Genomic DNA, 17,750 nt, shown 5'->3' on the forward strand with positions numbered 1-17,750 from the left:
TCTGCTGTTATTTCGGAAGTTCCTCCACGCCCTTTTGTTCAGTTCCTTTGCTTCCATGCATGCCCTATTAAACTACGGTTTCTTTTGTTTCTCGTTTTTTTCCTTTTCGAGCCGGGATAAACCTGTTTACTGCCTCTTAACACTTTTGGGTGACATTGTCCATGTCTTGTACGGACTTAGTTATGAGTTCTGTGTCCCATGGTATATCCCTTAGGAATGTTCTCATCCCCTCAGAATTTCCCTTTCGGTATGCCAGCCCATTTTTTCCTGGTTATTTTTTGTGGAAGATAAATCCTAGCTCTACGAGGTACTCAAAGATCAATACACTGTGATCACTCATTCCCATGGAGGCTTCCAACTTGACTTCCCTTATATTCGACTCATTTAGGGTAAATATCAGATCAAGAATAGCTGGTTCATCCTCTCCTCTCATTCTTGTCGGTACCTTGATGTGTTGGCTTAGAAAGTTTGTTGCCACGTCCAGCAGCTTAGCTCTACATGTGTCCGGTCCTCCATGTGGGTCCCTGTTCTCCCTATCTATATTCCCGTGGTTGAAGTCTCCCATCTACCCTGTTCATTATCTACCCCTGTCAATTCCTCTGTGAATCTTGTACGTGGTGATCATGTCCCCCCTAACTCTTCTGTCTTCCAGCGTCGTGAGGTTTAATTCCCGTAGTCTCTCCTCGTAGGTCATACCTCTCAGCCCGGGTGCTAGTCTGGTGGCAAACCTTTGAAGCATTTCCAGTTTCCGGGTTGGGGAGTAGAACCCCATCAAGCAGGTGTCTTATGCTTGACTAGATATGGACTCGATGCTGGTGCTGCATACTCCAGGATTGGTCTGACATAGTATACAAAGTTCTGATTCCTTATTCCTTACACAAGTGTCTAATTGCCGTTCTTATGTGAGCCTACCTGGCATATGTTGCAAATGTTATCCTCTTGGTATGGACTTCAAAGGACAGGTCTGGCGTAATATCAAACCCCAGGTCCTTCTCTCTCTGTCTCGAAGAATTCCATCTCCCAAATGATACCTTGTAACTAGCCTCCTGCTCCCCACAGCTACTTCATTACATTACATTTGCTTGGGTTAAACTCTAACAATCATTTGTTCGACCATTCCTTCAGTTTGTCTAGGTCTTCTTGAAGCCTCAAGCAGTCCTCCTCTGTCTTAATCCTTCTCATAATTTTGGCATCGTCGGCAAACATTGAAAGGAATGAGTCTATACCCTCCAGGAGATCGTTTACGTATATTAGAAACAGGATAGGACCGAGTACAGAGCCCTGTGGGAGTCCACTGGTGACTTCACGCCAATCTGAGGTCTCACCCCTCACTGTAACTCTCTGCTTCTTATTGCTTAGGTATTCCCTTATCCACTGGAGCACTTTGCCAGTTACTCCAGCCTTTCTCTCCAGCTTATGTACCAGCCTCTTATGAGGGACTGTGTCAAAGGCTGTCTGACAATCCAAAAAATAATGCAGTCCGCCCAGCCTTCTCTTTCTTGCTTACTCTTTATCACCTGGTCGTAGAATTCTATTAAGCCTGTAAGGCAAGATTTACCCTCCCTGAACCCATGTTGGCGATTTGTCACGAAGTCCCTTCTCTCCAGATGTGTTACTAGGTTTTTTCTCACAATCTTCTCCATCACCTTGCATGGTATACAAGTTAAGGACACTGGCCTGTAGTTCAGTGCCTCTTGCCTGATGCCCTTTTTGTATATTGGGACCACATTCGCCGTCGTCCATATTTCTGGTAGGTCTCCTGGCTCCAGTGCTCTACTATACACTATGGAGAGTGGCAAGCAAAGTGCCTCTGCATACTCTTTTAGTACCCATGGCGAGATCCCATCTGGACCAACAGCCTTTCTAACATCCAGATCCACCAGGTGTCTCTTGACCTCCTCACTCGTAATTTCGAACCCTTCCAAGGTTGCCTGGTTTACTTCCCTTTCTGCTAGCTCAGTGACCTCACCTTATTCTATTGTGAAGACCTCTTTGATCCTGTTGTTGAGTTCTTCACACACCTCTGTCATTCTCTGTATACGTGTCCTCGCCTGTTCTAAGTTTCAATACCTGTTCTTTCACTGTTGTTTTCCTTCTGATGTGACTATGGAGTAGCTTTGGTTCAGTCCTTGCTTTGTTTGATACATTATTTTCATAATTTTTCTCTGCTTCTCTTGTCACCCTAACATACTCATTTCTGGTTCTCTGGTATCTCTCTCTGCTTTCTGGTATTATGTTATTCCGGAAGTTCCTCAATGCCCTATTGTTCAGTCCTTTGCTTCCATACATGCCCTATTATACCACGGATTCTTCTTTTTCCTCTCGGATTTTTCCCTTTGGGACGGGATGAACCTGATTACTGCCTCCTGACACTTTTGTGTTACATAGTCCATCTTATCTTGTACAGACTTAGCTGTAAGGTCTGTGTCCCAAGGTATTTTCCTTAGGAAACATCTCATCTCATGTCATATTTTCCCTTCCGGTAAGCCAGTCTTTTGTTTCCTAGTTATTTTTGGGGGGAAATAATTCATAGCTCTACCAGGTACTCAAAGTTTAATACACTGTAGTCACTCATTCCCAAGGGTGCTTCCATCTTAATTAACTTCCCGTATATCCCACTCATCTAGGGTAAATATCAGATCGAGCATGGCTGGTTCATCTTCTCTCATTCTTGTTGGTTCCTTGATGTGCTGGCTTAGAAAGCAACCCGTTCTCGCAAATTCGTATAGTCAATATTGACTTATTAACTACGTGCATAGGTAATATACTAAACATAATAGATACCGTTAAAAAGCTTCATAGAAAACACCGACCGACCTTACCTAACCTTATTAGTATGTTAAGATAAGAATCTTATTGCTTCACAATTACAATTATTACTTAACCTATACCTATAATAGGTTAAGTAACAATTGTAATTACGAAGCTATAAGATGCTTATCTTAACATACTAACAAGGTTAGGTAAGGTCGGTGTTTTCTATGAAGCTTTTTAAGTGTATCTATTATGTTTAGTATGTCACCTATGCACTTATTTAATAAGTCAATATTGACTATACGAAATTGTGAGAACGGGTTGTAGAAAGTGTCTTGTTGCCACGTCCAGCAGTTTAGCTCTCCATGTTTCTGGTCCTTCATGCGGATCCTAGTTCTCCCAGTCTATTCTCCCGTGGTTGAAGTCCCCCATGATTAGTAATCCAGATCTATTCCTGTTGGCAACAGAAGCTGCTCTCTCTCTTATGTTAATGGTGGCCATGTTGTTTCTATCTTATTCCTGTCTGGGTCTTCTGTCATTTGGTGGTGGATTATATATGACTACGACTATAATTTTTTGTCCTAGAGTTGTTATGGTACCTGCTATGTAATCATTGAAACCCTCACAGCCCTGAATAACCATCTCTTCAAAGTCCCAGCCATTTCTTACCAGCAGAGCTACACCACCACCACCTCTTCCTTCCCTCTCTTTCCTCATAACATAATAGTCCTGTGGGAACACTGCATTTGTTATGGTTTTCGTTAGCTTTGTTTCTGTGAGTGCTATTATGTCTGGGGTTTCCTCTAGTACCCATTCTCCAAGCTCATTTCCTTTATTTATAATTCCATCTATGTTAGTGTACATTGCCCTGAGGCTCACTTTCTTCTGTCCCTTCTCAAATCGCCTCCTTGGTGAGTGTTCTGCTGGTGGGGGAAGCTGTTCCATGGGTGTAAGGAATTGTGAGGTGGATAACAGGGTCTCAGGTGTAACTTGGGTGAGGGGCAGGTGGGGGGGGATCAAGTGAAGTGTAGGGGGGGGGACAGAGAGGGTATGGGATGAAGGGGGAGGGAGGACTGGAAGGAAAAGGGGGAGGGGGCATGGTGGGAGGAGGGGAGGGGTAGCAACGTGGGACTGGGGTGTGGGGGGAGAGGGAGATTTGGCTGAGCATTTGAGTGGGGGCAGGGAGGGTTTGGGGTAGGGGGGGTTTTCTATGCAGAGGGTGGTGTGGTTGCCCTCCCCTCTGGTGTTACTGGGTAGCTGGTTGTGGGTTCCCCCCTTACTCCTTGGGATGATGTGTTGGGAGCCGAGAGTTCCTGGTTTTCCCCTCTCGCCCTGCGCCTCTTCCTTGCTTCTGCCGCCATGGCTCTCTCCTCCCCCTCATCATGTCCCTCTGGAGGAATACTTTTTTTAATTCTCCCACATGTTGCAGGCAGCTTTTCCTTGTTAGAATCAACTCCTTTGTGTTCTTGTTTGCAAACACTATCTTTAACACATGATCTCGGTCTTTGTTGTACCAGCCTAACCTGAAAACCTTCTCAATGCTATGCTCAGCCCCTTCCATCTCTAGTGTCTTCATTATTTCATTCACTGCCGTGTTGTCCTTATCATTCCACTCTCTCCTATTAGAACCTTCCTGCTCTTTAATACCCACAGCTACCAATGATCTTTTTCTTCCAGCAACTGGCTAGTGGAGTGTGCAGCTTCCTGTGGGGTGGCTGCTTTCATGGCCACCTCCATCATTGTGGACATTACTTCAGAGTTATTTTTTTTGAGCATTTCTGCAAATGTTGCTTTTATAGTGACATTCTCTTCCGGTATACTATTTCAGCCTCCCCCTAGGATGATTATCTGAGTCTCAGCATCAACACTGTTCTCTTTGAGGGTTCTAATCTCCTCTTTTGCTGCTGTCAGCTCTCTTTTCAGGTTGCTTATTTCATTCTTCATTTCCTGCATCATTCCCTGCATCTCACTCTTTATTTTTCCACAAACTGGTTGAACATTTCCTTCATTTCATCACCCTGACTTTTCCCTGTTCCCCTGTTTCCTTGGGCCATCATGCTTGCCCCCTGTTCCTGTAATGCTGTGATAGGATTTGTCAAGAGGAGGGCAAGTGGGGAGGGGGGGGGGGGAGAGAGAGAGAGAGAGAGAGAGTGTGTGTGTTTGTGTGTGTGTGTGTGTTTGTAGGGGAGGGGATGCCTGGGAAACTGGGGGGATGGGGGGGGCATAGATGTCACTTCAGGTCAGGTGATCAGATGGGAGGGAGGGAGGGAGGGAGTGTATGAGCATGTGGGCAAAGAGGGAGGGAGAGGAAGGAGAGAGAAAGTAGAGGGAGAGAGAAAGTAGAGGGAGAGAGAGAGGAAGGAGAGGGGGAGAGCGAGGGAGGTTTAGGGAGAGCGAGGGAGGTTTAGGGAGCGCGAGGGAGGTTTAGGGAGCGCGAGGGAGGTTTAGGGAGAGCGAGGGAGGCTTAGGGAGAGCGAGGGAGGTTTAGGGAGGAGAGGGAGAGAGGGGAGGGATAGTGAGGTAGGAGAGGGAGAGAGGAGAGAGGGAGATTGGGAAAGAGAGAGAGGGAGAGGGAGCGAGCGGGAGAGGGGGAGAGTGTTTATGGGGGACGCATGGGTAACTGGGGTGTGGGAGGGGGCAAAGATGGTCACTTCTGGTCAGGTGTGTATGTGTGCGTGTATTTGTGGTCAGTCGTGGGGGGGGGGGGGAGTGTATTGGGTTAGTGAGATGGGGGGGGGGGGTAAGAGAGGGGGTGGAATATGAGTGAGGTTCTTATCCCCTTTCCACAAAAGGTGTTAATCATTTCTACCCTGACTGAACGTTTGTGTGTGTCCGAGCATGTGTGTGTGTGTGTTTTTGCGTGTGCGTTTTTGCATGTGTGTGCTTGTGTGCATGCATATGTACATGTGCATGCGTGCGTGTGCCACGAGAGTCCCGTAAGTGTCAACCTCTACCCAAAAGGAGCCACTTTAAGATTTTAAATATATATAATATACTGAACAAGAATTTGATAATATTTTACCTCATTTCCGTACACCTGAATAATTGACCAGAGAGGGGTACCTACCAGTCAGCCTTCCGCTCGCACAACTAGATGAATAACGATGTCTGGATGACGAGGTGATCGGTTGTCACCTCCCACGTGGTGATTCACTAAGGTCCAGTAGTAGTAGTGTGTGTGTGTGTGTGTGTGTGTGTGTGTGTGTGTGTGTGTGTACCTATAGCTTACAGCGGAGGGGGGGGGGGCGTTCCCTGGGATTAATACGTTATTCAGTTCTCAATTGAGCTCACGAGTGAGGTTCCTTCAATGCCCTACACTTTCAAGTTTACTATTAACTTCTATTATTGAATGAGAATGCATTAGTGATTACGATATATTATATAAATCCTGCACACTGTTGATGTCAATTGAGAGGCACTTAACAGTTCTCACAAGCAACTCCTCTCCACAAGCACACCTAGGCAAGTTTCTCCGGCGGGTCCTCCTGTCCTGTCCTCCACACTGTATAACCTGGTGGCCTGGTGCTGGTGATCTTGTCCTGTCCTCCACACTGTATAACCTGGTGGCCTGGTGCTGGTGATCTTGTCCTGTCCTCCACACTGTATAACCTGGTGGCCTGGTGCTGGTGATCTTGTCCTGTCCTCCACACTGTATAACCTGGTGGCCTGGTGCTGGTGATCTTGTCCTGTCCTCCACACTGTATAACCTGGTGGCCTGGTGCTGGTGATCTTGTCCTGTCCTCCACACTGTATAACCTGGTGGTCTGGTGCTGGTGATCTTGTCCTGTCCTCCACACTGTATAACCTGGTGGCCTGGTGCTGGTGATTTTTCTGTTTAACACCAAAGTTCTAGTGATATCATTGTATCTTTTTTTCCTATGGGTGTTTGTATACTTTGTGATAACCTAGATCCGTGATCCAACACTGTATTCCTAATATGCCCGAAAATATTCAGTAATATTGTGTAGCGCACAAACCCCCGACCCTCCCACATGACTGTGGAGAGTGTGTGTGTGTGTGTGTGTGTGTGTGTGTGTGTGTGTGTGTGTACTTACCTATTTGTGTGTGCACGCGCCTGCGCGTGTACTCACCTAGTTGTGCTTGCGGGGGTTGAGCTCTGGGTCTTTGGTCCTGCCTCTCAACCATCAATCAACTGATGTACAGATTCCTGAGTCTACTGGGCTCTTTCATATATACATTTATTCATATATACATTCAGTTGCATATGTCCTGGGGACCATTCAGGCTTGTTCGCACATTTAAAACAGTGTATGGAGTCAGCCTCCACCACATTTAAAACAGTGTATGGAGTCAGCCTCCACCACATCACTGCCTAATGCATTCCACTTGTTAACTACTCACACTGAAAAAGTTTAACATCTCTGTGGTTCATTTGAGTATTCAGTCTCCACCTCTGTTGCCTTGTTTGCGTACCACCCGTGTTAAATTTTTTATCCATATCTACCCTGTCAACTCTTTTGAGAATTATGTAGATACTGATCATGTCTCAACTTACTCTTCTGTCTTCCAGTGTCGTGAGATGCATATGCCACTAGGACTAGCCTAGTGGCATACTTCTGACCTTTTTCCCCCTCCTCGCTCAGCTCGTTGTCGCCGTGTGGGGGCTTAGTGGGCGGCTGCCGGAGTGTGATGCTCCTTGGGACAGTCCTCTGTCCTTTTCTAGCCTTGTGCTCCTGCTGCCGTCCTCTCCAATTCTGCTGGGCACCTCTTCCTTTTCCTTCTGTTTCGTTTTTCTCCCCCCTCTTCTCCTATCTGCTTGCCGTTTCCTGCCGACCTTTTGCTCGTTCTGGTTCTTCCCTTGGACTTCTTCTATTTTGACGCCCGGGTGCTTGAGGAGGCATACTCTTGCACCCGTAGAACTGTAGTACCCGACGTCGAGAGCGAGGGGAACCTTTTATTGTCAATCCCACCTTCGTCACTGAACCCGATCTCGACGGACTGTCGGTTTCTTAAGGTGGCGTTTGTGGGGCGTATACTCATGACGCACCCCTAGGAGGCCCCGGCAAGATCGGCGATAGCTTCTTGTTGGGTGTCCTGCCTCTAATTGTGGCTCCGTGGTGGGTGTGGGGGCACATTCGTGAATGAATTCTTCTTTTCGTAATGATGATGACCCCTGTTTCGGCTGTTTCTGGTTTACCCTCTCAGGTTCGTGGGGTGGGCGACCAAGCCCCCGAGTCGGCCTGTCTTGGAAGACCGGGCTCTGTAGCCTCCGCTGCATTGGGCCCCGACCTTGCTCCTCCTTTGGCCTCTCTGACTCCTTCCCCTGGCTCCCCTCCCTCCTCTATGGTTGGGTCGAGCCCCAAGCCCCCAGTGGTGACTACCTCGTCCCCTGGCGCGGCTCCTTCTCTAGTTGTAACTACTGCGCCTTTTAACCCCTCTCTCTCTCTGGGGGTTCTCACAGCCGTCCTCGTCACGGCCGCCCTCGCTCGATTCCTTCCAGTTCTGCTACCTATCAAGCCTTGTTTGGTCCCGCTTCGTGGGCCAAATATTTTTATCTCTTGATTCTGCGCCTCCTGACGATTTCTCCCTCCATCGACATCTCGTTGATTCCGTGGATGCCTCCATTACTTTCAACCCCACTCGTCTCGGTACATGTGTCGTTGCTGCTCCTTCTCAGGATGCTGCTTCCCGCTTGGCTGCCTTATCCTGCCTTGGCGAGACCCCTGTTCGGGTCTCGAAGAACGCTCAGTTGAATGCCAGTGTTGGCACTATTTTGCTCCTGCCCCATGTTGCGACCGGTGTTCGGGACCTGCGCGACTGCCACGACGATATTCGACATATCCTTCCTGCCCAGGGCCATTCTATTCTCCAGATGGACACGTTTACTCGTCCCCCTCGTGGTAGTCGCCGTCAACCCCTCCGGGTTGTGAAGATTACCTTTGATGGTAGGACCCTTCCATCCTCTGTCATTCTTGCTGGTGCCAGGTGCTCTGTCCAGGAGTACATTCCTTCTCCTCGGCTCTGCAACAAGTGCTGGAGGTTTGGGCATGGTGCCCTTCGCTGCTCCGGGACTGTCTCTCTCTGTCCTTTGTGTGGTGGCGAAGGTCACTCTAAGTCGGAGTGCACTTCTCCCCAGGCTCGTTGCCTCAACTGCGGTGAGGCCCATCCTTCCTTCTCCCGTGCGTGTGTCCATTACAAGCTTGAGGCAGCCGTCCTCAACTTGAAGCTCCGGGAGCGTTTATCTTTTCCTGAGGCGAGAAGCCAGGTTCGCCGGCTCCCGCCTTATGCTAATATCTCTTATGCTCGCTTGTTGCGCTCTTCCTCTCTTCGTCCTTCCCGCCTTCCTCAGACTCACAACCGTTTCCGGGCCTTGGACCCTGATGCGCCCACTGCCCCCTCCTCTGTTTCTTTGGGTTCTCTCCCGAAGGATCCTCCTCCTGGTCCTCTGTCTGGGGTTCCCCTTCTTTCTACCCGGTCTGTCGTGTCTCCTGTGTCTTCTTCCTCGTCTCCCTCCGTTCCTCCTTCCCATCCTTCCCTTCCGTCTCTTGACTCTCCCCGCCGCCTGTCGGTGCGGGCTGATGTCCATCGCTCTCCAAACGGCCGTCATGTGTGCTCTCGTTCAGCTTCTCCTGTTGAGACGCTAGAATCCGTTCCCCAGTACGTGGTTGCTGGGACACCTGTCTCTTTACGTCAGAAGCGTAAACCTGGCTCCTCTCCTTCCTCCTCCCCGGCTGGTAAGAAGGTTTCGCTTTCTTCCTCGGCCCCTACTTCTGCCTCTCTCGCTCCTTCCCCTCCCATTTCGGTGGTTGCGCCCCCTGTTCCTGCTATGGAGGTTTCTTTAGCCCCCGCTTCCCTCTCAGTTGCTGCCCTTGCTGAGGTACGCTCCCCTCTTTCTACCCCTCCTCTTCCTGCTGCTGTCCTTGCCTGCTCCTCTCCGTTGTCTCCTCCTCCTCCTCCTCCGGACCCCGCCCGCCCACCTCTGATCTGTTCTCCCGTTTCCTTCCCTTCCCTCCGTCTTTGCTCAGTTTACCCATGCCCCCTAACCCTGACTTTGCTGACCCTGATATTCTTTAACGTGCTCTGTTGCTCTTTCGCCTTTGTTTCTTCCTTGTTCTCTGTTTTTGTCCTTTCTCTTCTCGCCGTTGTCCATTCTTCAATGGAACGTTCGAGGTTATTACGCCAATTTCCTCGAACTCCAACTTCTGATTTCGCGGTTTTCGCCCCTTTGTGTCTGTCTCCAGGAGCCGATGCTTGGTGCTCGTCCTGGTCGTTTTCGTGGCTATTCTTTCTCCCCCCCCCCCCCCAGCTGTTGCTGGGGCTCCTAATTCTTCTGCTCTTTTGATTCGTGCTGATGTTCCCTTTGTTCCTTTACTTTTTCCTTCGCCTCTCCATTGTTCTGCTGCTCGTATCTTTGTGGGGAAATGGTACACTGTTTGTTCCATTTATCTCCCCCCGAGTGTCCCGCTCTCTCTTCCTGATTTGAAACACCTCCTAGACTCCTTGCCGGAGCCTGTGCTCCTGCTGGGTGACTTCAATTGTCGTCATTCTCTTTGGGGTGACGTTCTGACGAATACCCAGGGTCGCCTCCTTGAGCCGTTTCTCCTCTCTTCTTCCCTGTCTCTTCTGAATTCTGGTGAGCCCACTCATTTGGACTCTTGGACTCGCACCCTTTCTTGTCTTGATCTTTCTCTCTGCTCTTCTTCTCTTTACTTAGATTTCACGTGGCAGGTTCTTGATGACCTCCATGGAAGTGATCATTTCCCCATCCTTGTTTCCTTTTTCTCTTTTCGCCCTTCCCTCTCTTTCCCTAGGTGGCAGTTTGCTAAGGCGGACTGGACCCTATTTTCCCTCAGTGCTACTCTCTCTGACCTCTCCCTTCTGCCTCTCTCTCGCGCTCTCCTCCTTTTTCATGACACTGTCTTCAACGCTGCCCTCCGCTCTATTCCTCGCTCTTCCTCTCGGGGTCCACAGAAGTGCGTTCCCTGGTGGAATGCGGACTGTGCTCGGGCTGTCCGCTGTAAGCGTGCAGCCTGGAAGAGGCACCGCCGTAGGCAGACGACCGATTCTTTTCTTTTCTTTCGGAAAGCGAGTGAGGTGGCCCGTAGGGCCATCCATACGGCTAAACGTGAACGTTGGGCATCTTATGTCTCAACAATTACGTCCGAAACTCCTCTGGCCCAGATCTGGAAGCGTATCCGCAAGATAGCGGGTAAATTCGTTCCCGATGGTCTGATGTGGTTCCTGGAACACCATCACCTCCTCTCCCCTTCTCAATTTGGTTTCCGCAAGTGCCGCAGCACGACAGATGTCCTGGTGAACTTGGAGGTCTATATTCGTACTGCTTTTGCTGCGAAGACCTCCGTTGTTGCCGTCCTTTTTGACCTGGAAAAGGCTTACGACACCACTTGGAGATATCATATTCTATCTCAACTTCATTCTTTTGGCCTTCGTGGTCATCTCCCTCTCTTTCTCCGCAGCTTCCTCTCCCGTCGTTCCTTTCGGGTGCGCCTTGGTACCGCGCTCTCTGCCTCTTTTCAGCAATACGAAGGTGTGCCCCAGGGTAGTGTTCTGAGCACTACTCTTTTTTCTGGTTGCCCTCAATGGTCTTCTTTCTTCTCTTCCTTCTGGTGTCTTCTCCGCTCTCTATGTCGATGATCTTACCCTTTGCTGTCAGGGTGATGATTCGCCTCTCCTTCAACTTGCAACTGATGCTGTGTCGTCTTTAGCCATCGATCATGGCTTCAAGTTCTCTACTTCTAAGACTTGTGCCATGACTTTTACGCGGAAACGGGTTGTTCTTCGTCCCTCTTTGTCACTTTATGGTCATCCCCTTGAATACAAAGATTCCGCAAAGCTTTTGGGGTTATTCCTTGACACTCGTTTGTCTTGGTCTCCCCATATCTCTTACCTCCGTGTTGAGTGCTCTAAGGCCCTTACCCTCCTTCGGGTCTTGTCCCATACTTCTTGGAGAGCAGATAGGCGCACTGGCTTCCTGTCTCTCCAGGACCGCCGTGATCGCTACTGTCTTCGCTATCTAGCGCGGTCCTTACAACATCCTTCCTCTCGCCTCTGTCGTGCTTTAACTTTTACCCCTCCTGCGGTTCCTGTTCCTCTTCACCACCTCCCTCTTTCTGTCCGGTTATCTCGCCTCTAGGATTCTCTTTCCGTTCGTATTTCTAATGTTTCTCCTCGTGTTGTTCCTTCTTTGCCCCCGTCGAGAGTCCCTCTTCCGCGGTTTTGAACTTCCTTGACCCGTATCACTAAAGCTTTTACCCCTCCTACGGTTCTAAAACGCCTTTTCCTTGAGCACTTTTCTTCTCACTCCCGCTCCGTTTCTGTCTTCACCGATGGGTCTAAGTCGGCGGACGGTGTTGGCTACTCTGTTGTTTTTCCTGATCACACTTATATGTGTCGCTTACCTCCGGAGACTAGCATCTTTACAGTGGAACTTTATGCTATTCTCTATGCTCTTCGTCACCTGCTTTCTCGTTGTCAGTCCTCCTTTGTAGTTGTTGTTGACTCTCGTAGTGCCCTCATGGCTCTCGGGTCCTTTAATCCGGTTCATCCAGTAGTTGTCGAGATCCAGCATTGGCTGTTTCTTGTTCACAGTAAATTTAAGTCGGTTGAGTTTTGTTGGGTTCCCAGCCATATTGGTGTGTCTTTAAATAAGCGTGCGGATGCTGCTGCCAAGGAAGCTGTCCGCTCTTGTCCTATCTCTCGTAAAGGTATTCCATATTCCGACTTTTACCCGGTTATCCATTCCTCCGTCCTTACCCGTTGGCAGGCTTCTTGGTTGTCTGTTACTGGTAACAAACTACGTGCTCTTAAATGTTGTGTTTCCTCGTGGCCGTCCTCCTACCACCGTAACCGGCGATGGGAAACGGCTCTGGCGAGGTTGCGTATTGGCCATACTCGCTTAACCCATGGTCACTTGATGGAGCGCCGCCCTGCTCCTTATTGTCCTAGTTGCATTGTCCCTCTTACGGTCGTGCATGTCCTTCTTGAATGTCCTGACTTCCAGGACGAGCGTGTGTCTTGCTTTCCGACCGCCCCTCGCGGTCACCTGTCCCTCAATAGAATTCTTGGTGACTCGGATACTTTTGATATCGTTCGCCTTATGCGTTTTTGTTCTCGTATTGGCATCCTTGGTGATATTTAGCGCCCTCTGATTATTTTGCGCATTTGATGGTGGTACATAGCCTTCCCGGTTTGGTGCCTTCTTTTGATAATTACTTACGTACTTCTGACCTTTTTCCAGCTTCGTCTTGTGCTTGACAAGGTACGGGCTCCGTGCTGGGGTCCGCATACTCCAGCATTGGTCCTACTTATGTGGTATACAAGGTTCTGAATGATTCCCTTCACAGGTTCTTGAAGGTTGTTCTGATGCTAGCTAGCCTCGCATACTCCGCCAATGTAATTATTTTTATGTGGGCTTCAGGAGACAGGTTTGGTGTGATATCAACTCCTAGATCTTTCCCTCTGTCCGTTTCCATGAAGGACTTCATCTCCCATTCTGTATCCTGTGTCTAGCCTGTTTCCACCGCCTAGTTTCATTACCTTATATTTACTCTGAACTTTAGTAGCCATTTGTTGGACCATTCACTCAGTCTGTGTTGGCCATCTTATAGCCTCATATTCTCCTCCTCTCTTTAAACTCTCCATGTAATTTTTGCATCATCAGCAAGCAATGAGAGGAACGATTCTATCCCCTCTGGGAGATCATTTACTTATATCAGAAACAGTATAGGTTCAAGGACTGAACCCTGTGGGACTCCACTGGTGATGCCTCGCCAATCAGAGACATCACCCCTCAGTGACTCGCTGTCTTCTGAAGGGGGAGAGAGAGTGAGAGAGAGAGTGAGAGAGAGAGTGAGAGAGAGAGTGAGAGAGAGAGAGTGAGAGAGTGAGAGAGAGTGAGAGAGAGAGAGAGAGTGAGAGAGAGTGAGAGAGAGAGAGTGAGAGTGGGAGAGAGTGAGAGAGAGAGAGAGTGAGAGAGAGTGAGAGAGAGAGAGTGAGAGAGAGTGAGAGAGAGTGAGAGAGAGAGAGTGAGAGAGAGTGAGAGAGAGTGAGAGAGAGTGAGAGAGAATGAGAGTGAGAGAGAGAGAGAGTGAGAGAGAGTGAGAGAGAGAGAGTGAGAGAGAGTGAGAGAGAGTGAGAGAGAGTGAGAGAGAGTGAGAGTGAGAGAGAGAGAGAGTGAGAGAGAGAGAGAGAGAGAGAGAGAGAGAGAGAGAGAGAGAGAGAGAGAGAGAGAGAGAGAGAGAGAGAGAGAGAGAGTGAGAGAGAGTGAGAGAGGGAGAGTGAGAGAGAGAGATTGAGAGAGAGAGATTGAGAGAGAGAGATTGAGAGAGAGAGATTGAGAGAGAGAGTGAGAGAGAGAGAGTGAGAGAGAGAGTGAGAGAGAGAGTGAGAGAGAGAGTGAGAGAGAGAGTGAGAGAGAGTGAGAGAGTGAGAGAGTGAGAGAGAGTGAGAGTGAGAGAGAGAGAGTGAGTGAGTGAGTGAGTGAGTGAGTGAGTGAGTGAGTGAGTGAGTGAGTGAGAGTGAGAGAGTGAGAGAGTGAGAGAGTGAGAGAGAGAGAGAGAGAGAGTGAGAGAGAGAGAGAGAGAGAGAGAGAGAGAGAGAGAGAGAGAGAGAGAGAAAGAGTGAGTTTAAGCTTGCACTATGTTCCTGGTCTTATGGAGCACTGTTCCTGGTCTTATGGAGCGGTGAGTTACTGGACTGTGGTGGTGGGCGAGGAGCACTGTTCCTGGTCTTATGAAGCACTGTTCCTGGTCTTATGGAGCACTGTTCCTGGTCTTATGGAGCACTGTTCCTGGTCTTATGGAGCACTGTTCCTGGTCTTATGGAGCACTGTTCCTGGTCTTATGGAGCACTGTTCCTGGTCTTATGGAGCACATTCCTGGTCTCATGGAGCACTGTTCCTGGTCTTATGGAGCACTGTTCCTGGTCTTATGGAGCACTGTTCCTGGTCTTATGGAGCACTGTTCCTGGTCTTATGGAGCGGCAAGTTACTGGAGTGTAGTGGTGTTGTTTATCAGGAAAGAACAGTGTTGAACAATAGCTAATGAAACACATTGTCACGAGGTGCGGTTCTCTGCGGGGACTGGAAGCCCAGCAAAACCAGCCTTAGTAATTACAATTCAAATGTAATCGAACTATAATATATTTAGTTATGATCATTTTATATTTTCAGGGAGGACGGTGTAGGTAAGACAGAGGTGAGTGTTGCTGCAGCTTATTGTTTCATATTCCTACGTGGACCTTAACCCCAGTGGACTGTCTTGCTCATGTGAACATTAAGTGTGTGGTGCAGGTTATTGTGTGAAGAACTTGAGTAACGGCAACATTGTTCATCTGTATATTCAATTTTCTTTATTCAGTCCAGAACAAGTTAAGTAAATTAAATTGTGACATTAACTTCTAGTTCAGTGGTTCTCAGACCCAGGCCACATTCCTCCCCCTTGTGATGTTTGGGGAAGGAATGTGGCCTGGGATCACAAGGGGGGAAGGAATGTGGCCTGGGATCACAAGGGGGGAGGAATGTGGCCTGGGATCACAAGGGGGAAGGAATGTGGCCTGGGATCACAAGGGGAGGAATGTGGCCTGGGATCACAAGGGGGGAAGGAATGTGGCCTGGGATCACAAGGGGGAAGGAATGTGGCCTGGGATCACAAGGGGGGAAGGAATGTGGCCTGGGATCACAAGGGGAGGAATGTGGCCTGGGATCACAAGGGGGAGGAATGTGGCCTGGGATAACAAGGGGAAGGAATGTGGCCTGGGATCACAAGGGGGAGGAATGTGGCCTGGGATCACAAGGGGAAGGAATGTGGCCTGGGATCACAAGGGGGAGGAATGTGGCCTGGGATCACAAGGGGGAGGAATGTGGCCTGGGATCACAAGGGGAAGGAATGTGGCCTGGGATCACAAGGGGGAAGGAATGTGGCCTGGGATCACAAGGGGAAGGAATGTGGCCTGGGATCACAAGGGGGAGGAATGTGGCCTGGGATCACAAGGGGGAGGAATGTGGTCTGGGATCACAAGGGGAAGGAATGTGGTCTGGGATCACAAGGGGAAGGAATGTGGCCTGGGATCACAAGGGGGAGGAATGTGGCCCGGGATCACAAGGGGAGGAATGTGGCCTGGGATCACAACGGGGAGGAATGTGGCCTGGGATCACAAGGGGGAGGAATGTGGCCTGGGATCACAAGGGGGAGGAATGTGGCCTGGGATCACAAGGGGGAGGAATGTGGCCTGGGATCACAAGGGGGAGGAATGTGGCCTGGGATCACAAGGGGGAGGAATGTGGCCTGGGATCACAAGGGCAAGGAATGTGGCCTGGGATCACAAGGGGGGAGGAATGTGGCCTGGGATCACAAGGAGGGAGGAATGTGGCCTGGGATCACAAGGGAAGGAATGTGGCCTGGGATCACAAGGGGGAAGGAATGTGGCCTGGGATCACAAGGGGAAGGAATGTGGCCTGGGATCACAAGGGGAAGGAATGTGGCCTGGGATCACAAGGGGAGAGGAATGTGGCCTGGGATCACAAGGGGGAGGAATGTGGCCCGGGATCACAAGGGGAGGAATGTGGCCTGGGATCACAAGGGGGAGGAATGTGGCCTGGGATCACAAGGGGGAGGAATGTGGCCTGGGATCACAAGGGGGAGGAATGTGGCCTGGGATCACAAGGGGGAGGAATGTGGCCTGGGATCACAAGGGGGAGGAATGTGGCCTGGGATCACAAGGGGGAGGAATGTGGCCTGGGATCACAAGGGCAAGGAATGTGGCCTGGGATCACAAGGGGGGAGGAATGTGGCCTGGGATCACAAGGGGGGAGGAATGTGGCCTGGGATCACAAGGGAAGGAATGTGGCCTGGGATCACAAGGGGGAAGGAATGTGGCCTGGGATCACAAGGGGAAGGAATGTGGCCTGGGATCACAAGGGGAAGGAATGTGGCCTGGGATCACAAGGGGAGAGGAATGTGGCCTGGGATCACAAGGGGGAGGAATGTGGCCTGGGATCACAAGGGGGAAGGAATGTGGCCTGGGATCACAAGGGAAGGAATGTGGCCTGGGATCACAAGGGGGAAGGAATGTGGCCTGGGATCACAAGGGAAGGGATGTGGCCTGGGATCACAAGGGGGGAGGAATGTGGCCTGGGATCACAGGTGGGATTGAGGCGCACGAGCCTCGACTAGGAAAGGCATCCAGGATCACCAGGTTTTCAGGACACTCAACCATGGGGACGAAAACATTCTGCCGTCTGTCGATCCTGACTGCCTCGGAGAGTCTGCTGCTCGGAATCTTGTGGAACAGCCTCGCTATCGTAGATGACATGGTTATGGGGCGATAGTGGGAAGGAGTTTCTAGATTCGGTTTCTAAGGTATCACCACTTTCTTATTCTTACGAAAAGGGAATGGCAGGGATTCGTGGACCAACCTCAGGTTAAACAACTTTGCAAACACCCTGATTGGTATGGACTTGAGTAAAGGTATAGTAATACCGTCTGGGCCAGGAGCTGAAGTGCTACTAGCCTTGAGAGCAACAAGGATTTCCTCTGGTGTTATGTGGTCCCCAGTTGTTGACTGGATCACGGTCACGAATTGGGCGGCGGTCTGGTGATGTGGGTCTAGAGAAGAGTGTCACCCAGAATGTAAAGAGACGAGCTGGCTCCACCTCAGTGGGGGGATACTTTCCAGTCTCCTGAGAGGACGCACGCAGCAGCCTTGGAACAGTTCTTCTCGTACAGTCTTTGACACAGAGTGTACTGTGCTCTTCGCACCCTCTTTTGTCCAGTCGGAGATTGGGTTGGATAGGCACGATTTATTGGTGGAGGTCTCTCTCTATGTGCAGGGCGAGGGCACAGTGCGTGGTCACCAGATCTTTTGGTAGAAGTAACCACTAGAACATGCCCCTCAAGGATCCTATCCACGTTATAGCCTATAATCATAATCTTATAATTACTGACCAAGTCAGTGATTGCTTCATCAAGGAATTCTTCCTCCCCATCCAGTTTCCTGGCCCCAGGATGCAATAGCTG

At 49.9% G+C, this 17,750-nt stretch overlaps 1 long non-coding RNA gene across 1 annotated transcript in view; it reads left to right on the forward strand.

Annotated features, from left to right (window-relative positions):
• The window catches only part of LOC138355095 (uncharacterized), a 175,317-nt gene that overhangs the window by 30,923 nt on the left and 126,644 nt on the right, over positions 1–17,750 (forward strand). Inside the window, exon 2 of the long non-coding RNA XR_011223821.1 lies at positions 14,906–14,930. This is a non-coding gene — a long non-coding RNA (uncharacterized lncRNA). The remainder of the gene's footprint in view (positions 1–14,905; positions 14,931–17,750) is intronic.

This window comes from Procambarus clarkii, chromosome 66, assembly GCF_040958095.1.
Source record: "Procambarus clarkii isolate CNS0578487 chromosome 66, FALCON_Pclarkii_2.0, whole genome shotgun sequence".
NCBI lineage: Eukaryota > Metazoa > Arthropoda > Malacostraca > Decapoda > Cambaridae > Procambarus > Procambarus clarkii.